Genomic DNA, 10,506 nt, shown 5'->3' on the forward strand with positions numbered 1-10,506 from the left:
TCTATATCTGTGCCTAAATCAAAACACGGATTCCATGAACAAAGCTTCTTTCTTAGAACTGCACGCCTGTGGAACTCTGTTCCGTCTGCCTGCTTCCCTCCGGACTACAACTTGGATGTCTTCAAGTCCAATGTTAACAAATTCCTAATGAACCGCCCCCTTAAGTAAACACTTCATCAAATCTCCACACTAACGTAATGTACTTGCAATAACCCTTATCCCTGAGTGGCTTCCGGGCCTTGATAAGTGGTGATCACTGTGTAAAAAAAAAAAAAACCTCTCAAGTGAGTAACTTTTTAGCACGGTCTTCATCATCATCATCATCATCATCATCATCATCATCATCATCATCATATGAATCCAAACAGTCTGTTATCAGCGTTGGTTCCCCCGATTTTTTGTTTTCTTTTTGTTTTTTTAGTCAGAATTCTTTTTAGAAAAACATCGAGTACTTACGGGAAGGAGCCATAAGAAGATTGACAAGCTCCTAAATGAAAGCGATTTTTTGTGGAACTTACTCTCAGGTTGCCAGTCCGTATCGTTAACCACTTAACCATCGTCACGTTCCATTAGCCAACCTTCTTTCGCAGCACCCCTGGTAATATCCTCAATGTATCTCTTCCAATTCATGTTGCCCGTGAATGTTAAGCCGAGGGGTCTGAATAAAAAGTTTTCGGGAAGCGTAATATGTCAATCAGAGGCTGGGTAATTTTTGGGGGGGCTTTTTTATGTTTTGTAATTGTTAAAGCAAAGAAAGTTGCTGATTTTCATGTAATAGTTGATTCAACATGACACGAACGCACAGTATGAAAATTTAAGATGAAAGTGATAAACATCTCATGAGGAATTTATTGCAAATCTAGTGATAGCTGAAAGAAATGTAGAAATAGACAAAGCATTACCAGGGGTGCTGCAAAGGAGGTGGGTTCTCTCTCGATGTCTCCGTTCAGTCTCGAAAGACAAAGGATACCCCCTGTAAGGGCAGCTGCGCGTGTAATTATGAGGCAAGGGTTGCGCAATCTACACCCACACCTCTCCTGAATCAGCACTACTTGAGTCCAGTGGCAAGGAGAAGTCCATGCCGAGATAAGCGGAGAGCACATACAGCACCTGGAAGTCCCAAATGGTCACCCATCTGGTACTGGCCAGGCTCATCGTTGCTTAACTTCGGTGATCTGGTGGGAACCGGTGTGTCAAACGTGATTATGCCGTACATACGTACGTACATAAATCTCTACCGTAGCACAAAACTATTAACACCTGACAATATCCTGTATCTCTACAAACATACCATTCACCCATGCATAGAGTATTGTTGCCACATCTGGGCTAGTGTATCTACGACTAAACTCTTTCTCTTAGAGTAAAAAAAAAACTCAAATTTAATAGGTTCTGTATTATCAAACAAGCTGCAACCTATACCACACTGCCGCCAAGTTGCGCCAGTGTGCCTCTTTTACAAGTACTTTAATGAAATGTTCTCTGACGAACTAGTAACACGTGTGACCGCCCCCCCCTCCGACGTATATATCCCCGACTAACCCAGCAAGCAACAAAATCCCACCCCTTTTTGTAGAGATTACTACATGCCGGAAAGCCTTCTACTTTAATAGTTTTTTCCCCCAATGAAATGCTAGACTTTGGAATTTCCACCCTGACCCCTTCTCTGATTTTACCATTCTGCAAAAATTTAAATATACAGTAAACAAACATCTCGCTACTATACTCCCTACGTAATAACCCTGTTTATATGGTTTCAAATAGTAGCCCCTTACGTCGAAATGGCAATATACTTTGTTTAAGGCGAATAAGAATTTTTAAAAAGAGTGAAGAAAATACATAAATAAATGACGTACATAAAGAAGAATAGGAAACAGGCTTCGTGTATGCACTAATCTACGATGTATGAGAATTTAAACTTAATATTTACCCAACAGAAAGCTTTAGATTTTGGACCGGCTACAGAATAATAACTGTGTATATATAAGAAGTTTCTCCGGGAATACATGTGTAAATTTATGTAAAATGATCGCAATCGAGTGAAACCTTCTGATATAATAGGAGATCCTAACACTCCCTGGGAATGGATTACTCAGTCTATAAAAGATGCTACGAGGAGCGTGCAATAAGTAATGCCCCTGACCCACTTCAAGTTATCTGATCTAGCTGAAATTCTGCATGTGTAATGATTTATATCTCTACGGGTTATGTGGCAAATTACAGCTCTAAACTAATTATGATTTCTGTTTTACAGGTGTTTGAACTGAGTCAGGTGTGAAATGGAGCCTATTGTATGTCGAGCAGTGATCCGGTTTTTTGTATTTGAAAGGACGCACACCACAGGAGACTTTTGATGAAATGAAAGAAACTTATGGTGATAATGCCCCATCATATGACCTTGTAAAACGCTGCCATCGTGAATTCAAACATGTCCGGAAGTCTATGGAAACAGCTCCCAGACCTGGTCGCCCCCTTCTGCCATTGATGAGGCATCTGTCCATCAAGTTGAGGCTGCCATTTTGGAAGATCGGCGCATTACTATTCGCCAAATAGCCCAAGATGTCAAGATTAGTACAGGGTCTGTGGAAACTATCATTCATGACCATTTGCATATGCATAAGGTGTCTGCCAGATGGATTCCCATGTTGCTCACACCATTCCAGAAGCGAGAACGCGTCGAGTGCTCGAGGATGAATTTGGAGATGTGCCAAGAAGATGAGTCAAAGTTTTTCAAAAGACTGATTACACAGGATTAAACCTGGGTCCATCACTATGATCCAGAGACCAAAGCCCAGTCAATGCAGTGGAAGTACTTCCAAAGAAGGCAAGGGTGCAGCCCTCCGCTTGCAAGTTCATGCTCACAGTCTTCTGGGACCAGGACGGAGTAGTGCTGGCAGATTTCCTGGCAAAGAGCAACCACAATTACAGGAGCCTATTATGCATCACTTTTGAGGACATTAAGGGAAGCTATCAAAATCAAGAGGCGGTGCAAGATCAGCAAAGGTACCCGCCTCCTGCAGGACAACGCTCCTGTCCACAACTCGCATGTCGCCAGATCAAAAGAGCGGGTGTGTGGTTATGAAATCCTTCCCCATCCTCCCTACTCTCCTGACCTTGCACCATCTGACTTTCACCTCTTCCCAGCCATGAAGTTGTTTTTGAAAGGAAAGCGTTTCGCAGATGATGCAGCCTTGATTTTTAAAGTCACGTCGTGGTTGGAGGGCCAACCTGGGGTGTTCTACAAAAACGGTCTCCAGAGCTGCATCAAACGATGGGAGAAATGCCTAACTCTGGGTGGTTCCTATGTAGAGAAAGACTAATAACTGTGCCAAGTTTCGTTGCTCTACTGCTATGGGAAGTGGGTCAGGGGCATTACTTACTGCACGCCCCCTCATAGCTAGCGGTAACCAATGGGAGGGAGTAAACTAATCTTGATACTCCGGCAATTCAAGATAGATTCCAGTGTCAATCTCTTACACGTTACATTGTGCCTTCCTACGAAAAAATTGATTGGCTGACTGAGACGAGATGCACCTAATATTGATGTTTTTTTTGTTTTGTATTTCTACTTCCTTTCTGCAAAACTTAATTATGTTCTGCACCCCCCCCCCCCAAAAAAAAACAACACACCTTTTCCTCCTTTTTCATTTCCCCCTTTCTCTTTCTATCTCCCTCACTTCCTGACTGGTTTCCTAACTTGAAATGTACCAAACATTAATACTGCAACTCTTTCCCCTCTCCACTTGCATAACTCATTCATGTTCTGCAGGACTGGGAACAAAGACGATAAAATCCACTATAAAACAACCAAACCAAACACTACAAACTAACGATTGAAGATACAAAGAGCTTGAAGAATAAAAACTTCCCACAAAAATAACTGAATGCAACATGAATACTATTTCCAAAATAACTGGATGCAACATGAATACTATTTCCAAAATAACTGGATGCAACATGAATACTATTTCCAAAATAACTGGATGCAACATGAATACTATTTCCAAAATAACTGAATGCAACATGAATACTATTTCCAAAGTAACTGGATGCAACATGAATACTATTTCCAAAATAACTGGATGCAACATGAATACTATTTCCAAAATAACTGGATGCAACATGAATACTATTTCCAAAATAACTGGATGCAACATGAATACTATTTCCAAAATAACTGGATGCAACATGAATACTATTTCCAAAATAACTGGATGCAACATGAATACTATTTCCAAAATAACTGAATGCAACATGAATACTATTTCCAAAATAACTGGATGCAACATGAATACTATTTCCAAAATAACTGGATGCAACATGAATACTATTTCCAAAATAACTGAATGCAACATGAATACTATTTCCAAAATAACTGGATGAAACATGAATACTATTTCCAAAGTAACTGGATGCAACATGAATACTATTTCCAAAGTAACTGGATGCAACATGAATACTATTTCCAAAGTAACTGAATGCAACATGAATACTATTTCCAAAATAACTGGATGCAACATGAATAATATTTCAAAAATAACTGAATGCAACATGAATACTATTTCCAAAATAACTGGATGCAACATGAATACTATTTCCAAAATAACTGAATGCAACATGAATACTATTTCCAAAATAACTGAATGCAACATGAATACTATTTCCAAAGTAACTGGATGCAACATGAATACTATTTCAAAAATAACTGGATTCAACATGAATACTATTTCCAAAATAACTGAATGCAACATGAATACTATTTCCAAAATAACTGGATGCAACATGAATACTATTTCCAAAGTAACTGAATGCAACATGAATACTATTTCCAAAATAACTGAATGCAACATGAATACTATTTCCAAAATAACTGAATGCAACATGAATACTATTTCAAAAATAACTGGATTCAACATGAATACTATTTCCAAAATAACTGGATGCAACATGAATACTATTTCCAAAATAACTGAATGCAACATGAATACTATTTCCAAAATAACTGAATGCAACATGAATACTATTTCCAAAGTAACTGGATGCAACATGAATACTATTTCCAAAGTAACTGGATGCAACATGAATACTATTTCCAAAGTAACTGAATGCAACATGAATACTATTTCCAAAATAACTGGATGCAACATGAATACTATTTCAAAAATAACTGAATGCAACATGAATACTATTTCCAAAATAACTGGATGCAACATGAATACTATTTCCAAAATAACTGGATGCAACATGAATACTATTTCCAAAATAACTGAATGCAACATGAATACTATTTCAAAAATAACTGGATGCAACATGAATACTATTTCCAAAATAACTGGATGCAACATGAATACTATTTCCAAAATAACTGGATGCAACATGAATACTATTTCCAAAATAACTGGATGCAACATGAATACTATTTCCAAAATAACTGGATGCAACATGAATACTATTTCCAAAATAACTGAATGCAACATGAATACTATTTCCAAAATAACTGAATGCAACATGAATACTATTTCCAAAATAACTGGATGCAACATGAATACTATTTCCAAAATAACTGGATGCAACATGAATACTATTTCCAAAATAACTGAATGCAACATGAATACTATTTCCAAAATAACTGGATGCAACATGAATACTATTTCCAAAATAACTGAATGCAACATGAATACTATTTCCAAAATAACTGAATGCAACATGAATACTATTTCCAAAATAACTGGATGCAACATGAATACTATTTCCAAAATAACTGAATGCAACATGAATACTATTTCCAAAATAACTGAATGCAACATGAATACTATTTCCAAAATAACTGGATGCAACATGAATACTATTTCCAAAATAACTGGATGCAACATGAATACTATTTCCAAAATAACTGAATGCAACATGAATACTATTTCCAAAATAACTGGATGCAACATGAATACTATTTCCAAAATAACTGAATGCAACATGAATACTATTTCCAAAATAACTGAATGCAACATGAATACTATTTCCAAAATAACTGGATGCAACATGAATACTATTTCCAAAATAACTGGATGCAACATGAATACTATTTCCAAAATAACTGGATGCAACATGAATACTATTTCCAAAATAACTGAATGCAACATGAATACTATTTCCAAAATAACTGGATGCAACATGAATACTATTTCCAAAATAACTGGATGCAACATGAATACTATTTCCAAAATAACTGGATGCAACATGAATACTATTTCCAAAATAACTGGATGCAATATGAATACAATTTCAAAAATAACTGAATGCAATTTTTTTTTTTTTTACACAGTGATCACCACTTATCAAGGCCCGGAAGCCACTCAGGGATAAGGGTTATTGCAAGTACATCACGTTAGTGAGGAGATTTTATGAAGTGTTTACTTAAGGGGGCGGTTCATAAGGAATTTGTTAACATTAGACTTAAAGACATCCAAGTTGTAGTCCGGAGGGAAGCAGGCAGACGGAACAGAGTTCCACAGGCGTGCAGTTCTAAGAAAGAAGCTTTGCTCATGAAATCCGCGTTTTGATTTAGGCACAGATATAGAGTGGGGGAAATTTTTCACAGTGGATTCAGCTAGACGGGTGATTTTCGTGAAAGTTTGGCGAGGGGGGACCAGAGATTGGAGTTCAGACGAGCACCTGCCATGAAAATAACGATAAAAGAAAGATAGGCTCGCAACGTCTCTTCTGTGGGAGAGGGGTTGCAGGGTAGAGAAAAGGGCATCCCCCACTAAACCACGAAGTCTATTTTGTACTCTGTCAAGGCATGATAGGCTGTTTTTGGCAGCTCCTGCCCAGATATGGCAACAGTATTCCATCCTTGGCCGTACTTGGCTTTTATATAGATAGAGAATTGCATCAGTAGTGAGATATCTTCTGGAGCGGTAGAAGGATCCCACCATCTTTCCTGCGACCTTGGCAACAGACTTGATGTACGTGTTCCATTTCAGATCAGGAGTAAAGGTCAAACCCAGAAGCTTGTCAAAACACGGGGCCTCACCCAGACGAGAGCCATCCATCACAATTGATGCCAGCTGGGGATCAGAGCGTTGATGATGTAAGGATAGGAGTTTGGTTTTAGATGCATTAAAGGTAACTAGCCACATCTTCCCCCACTGAACCACGCGCTCGAGATCAGAGGAGAGAGAATCAGAGAGAACTTCGTCATTTACAGCCTTTGATGTGTTGCCGTAGATGGTCGTGTCATCAGCATAGATGTCAACGAATGATTTAAGTATGTGTTTAGGGAGGTCATTGATGTAGATCAGGAAGAGAGTTGGGCCGAGGATTGACCCCTGAGGGACTCCAGCATTTATATTGCAGGCCTCCGATTTTTGTCCATCTACCACTACTCTTATGAGCCTATCGGAGAGAAATGATTTAATGATTGAGAAAACATTTCCAGTTATACCGTAGCTGGAAATCTTGTGAAGTAGACCCTTATGCCATACTTTGTCAAAGGCCTTTGATATGTCAAGAGCAATTGCCCTAGAAAGTGCAATATGAATCAATGCAATATGAATACTATTTCCAAAATAACTGGATGCAACATGAATACTATTTCCAAAATAACTAGATGCAACATGAATACTATTTCCAAAATAACTGAATGCAACATGAATACTATTTCCAAAATAACTGGAAGCAACATGAATACTATTTCCAAAATAACTGGATGCAACATGAATACTATTTCCAAAATAACTGGATTCGGCATTAAATAACCCGAACATGGTTGATATGCCGTAAAACAAAACAACCTTACCTTATCTAACGATAAGCTTGTTATAACTTTATGTGTTGAGTCTCATTTCATCTGATTAATTTATACTGATTACATCTTCTCAGGGATATATTATCATGCTTTTCGAAAAATGAAGATCATATACAAAATAGCATTTAGCACTATAACCTCCCATTCGTTTTGAAAGACAATGGATATTCCCTGTAAAGGTATCTGTGTTTGTAATTGTAAAGCAATAGTTGCGCAAGCGCTAACCACACCTCTCCTGAGTCGGCACTGTTTGATACCAGTGGCAAGGAGAACTCCATTACAATGTCGGGGTAAGCGGAAAGAACATACAGCACCTCGTAGTCATTCATTTAATAGTGACCAGACGTAAATTAATTGATCTAGTAAGGACCGGTGTGCCAACGTGATTTAGTATTTATAACAACTAAGTAATTTTTTTGGGGGGGGTATTTTATGAATGAAAAAAAATGCTAAATGGTTTTATTTATGACGTAGCTCTACAATTAGTGTTTTATAAAACTGGCGACGGACCAAGAGAAACTAGAAAGATTATAGGTCATTAGGGCCTTCCGTACTTTTCTTCGTTTTTTTTTTCTTTTTTCTTTGTTTTTTTTTAAGTCTGATGTTTTTTTTTATGAATAAATGCTTGCAGGGAACGCTTGTGTTTTAGACAGAAAGGAAATACGATCTCAACTCGAACTTTACAATTTCATTAAAAACTAAAAGTAGGACAGCCATGACAAAAGAATCGGCCTGGTTCTCCTGGTTGGGTATCTGACCCTTGACCTATGTTACTTTTATTCACCTAATTCTATTTAAGAGATTTTCCCCCCTTTTCATTTCCTTTTTGTCTGTGTCCTCTTTCTGTCAAAATGGTGGCAACACACAAAAGAGGCCCACGACTGTCATCCCATTCATAAGCGCCATTATGGTGGCATTGTTACGCAATGACGACCGGGAACCAACTGTTTTCTCCTTACGCTTATTACTCACTGAGGAAGAAGAAAGAAAGAAAGAACAAACCGACGGAAACAGAAAAAAAAGAGGATAACTAGAAAGCAAGTGGGAGGAGTAGGGCTATACGTTAGCGTGTAAAGAAAAGGAAGAAAAGCAAACAAAAGAAAGAAATATATATTTAAATGCACACACATTTAGAAACAAGACAAGCATTTTATTACAGCCATTTTGTAAACGGAACGAGATCTACCGCGAGAAGACGTGCGTGTTACGACAGTAGACATTGTAACTCGTCGGGTAATGGCGTCGCACCTTATAATATGATGCACATTCCAATTTCAAAGAATAAACTAATTTCGAAAAACATTGGTATCATTGAAAAATAAAATGATGAAAACAGCAAATTTTATGATGTAAATAGTTTGTTGACTTAAGAATCCGTACCAGTCGGGGTGACGTTCTCGACAATCAGTCTTGTAACAGAGCACGGACGCGGGTATGGCAGCAGTAGCACCAGCATTTGTACAATAGCCAACGTATGCAAATGACCGAGCCGTGTGCGAGTTGACGTCACAATGAAGAAAAAAAGTGGCCTGAGAAGGACAGAAATAGACGTGTTATACACGTGGTCCGAGAGTAACAGGGAAAGACGTGTTCTAGGCATGTCCGAACAAGGAAAGAGCACCACGTGTTCGAGACGGCAGAGTCTTGTTAAGCACATTGGAGTATGAGACGACTTTTGAACAAGAGACAAGACGTTATTCTGGAAGCACCTGTAAATAAATGTCTGTTGTTTCAAAATTAAAAAAGTGAGTTGAATTCTTTCGTCGCTGCATACAACGTGTGGGTCCCGAGTCTTGACATGTAACAACTATGTTGTCGCGTTGAGATATGGCTCTGTTCAGTTCTAGGAGATTCACGTTCCCTGAGAAGAAATTAGTCTTTTTACTAATCGCCTGAGGTGCTTCTACCAGGGCTCGACGGGGCTGCTTACGCATTTTGCAGACCATAGTGGGAATTGCTACGACTTTTCTTTCTTCAATGGTTTATAAAGATAGATTGTTTACTTATCTACGCTTAGTTCTGCTTTCAACTTCTCTACTGACCGCCTCCACGTTTCCCAATTCAATTATAAAATGTTTCAAAATCCTATTTATACTGAATCACTATTAAACAATAGATAAATAAATAAATGATGTAAATAAAGAAGAATGGGTAAAAGGCTTGATGCATGCACTAATCTACGCTATATTAGAATTTAATCTTAATATTCACCCAACAGAAAGCTTTAGATTTTGGAAAAGCTCAAGAATGATTGATGTATTTTTTTTTTTTTACAAAGGCATCACCACATTATCAAGGCCCAGAGGCCACTCAAGGATAAGGGTTAAAGAGTGTACAGTAGAAATTGGTCAATATAGTAATCATTAGTAATGAAAATTTGGTAAATTTAATAACTTATATGGAACGGCTCATCAAGAACTTATTTACTTTAGACTTGAACACAACCATATTGTAGTCAGCCGGAAAGCAGGAAAACGGAAGACAATTCCACAGGCGTGCAGTTCTAAGAAAGAAGCTTTGTTCATGGAATCTACGTTTAGGTTTAGGCACAGATAAAGAGTGGGGGAAATTATTGATAGTGTTTACAGCTAGACGAGTGTTTCTTCTGAAAGTTTGGCGAGGGGGGACCATAGATTGAAGCTCAGTTGAACACTTTCCATGAAAATAACGATACATCAGAGACAAACTCGCAACCTCTCTTC

At 38.0% G+C, this 10,506-nt stretch overlaps 1 pseudogene; it reads right to left on the minus strand.

Annotated features, from left to right (window-relative positions):
- Nucleotides 1–1,098: 1,098 nt before the first annotated feature.
- On the minus strand, nucleotides 1,099–1,216 carry LOC145291883 (5S ribosomal RNA; annotated as a pseudogene).
- Nucleotides 1,217–10,506: the final 9,290 nt, after the last annotated feature.

Source organism: Euprymna scolopes, chromosome 12 (genome assembly GCF_053919585.1).
Source record: "Euprymna scolopes isolate OS-2025 chromosome 12, ASM5391958v1, whole genome shotgun sequence".
NCBI lineage: Eukaryota > Metazoa > Mollusca > Cephalopoda > Sepiida > Sepiolidae > Euprymna > Euprymna scolopes.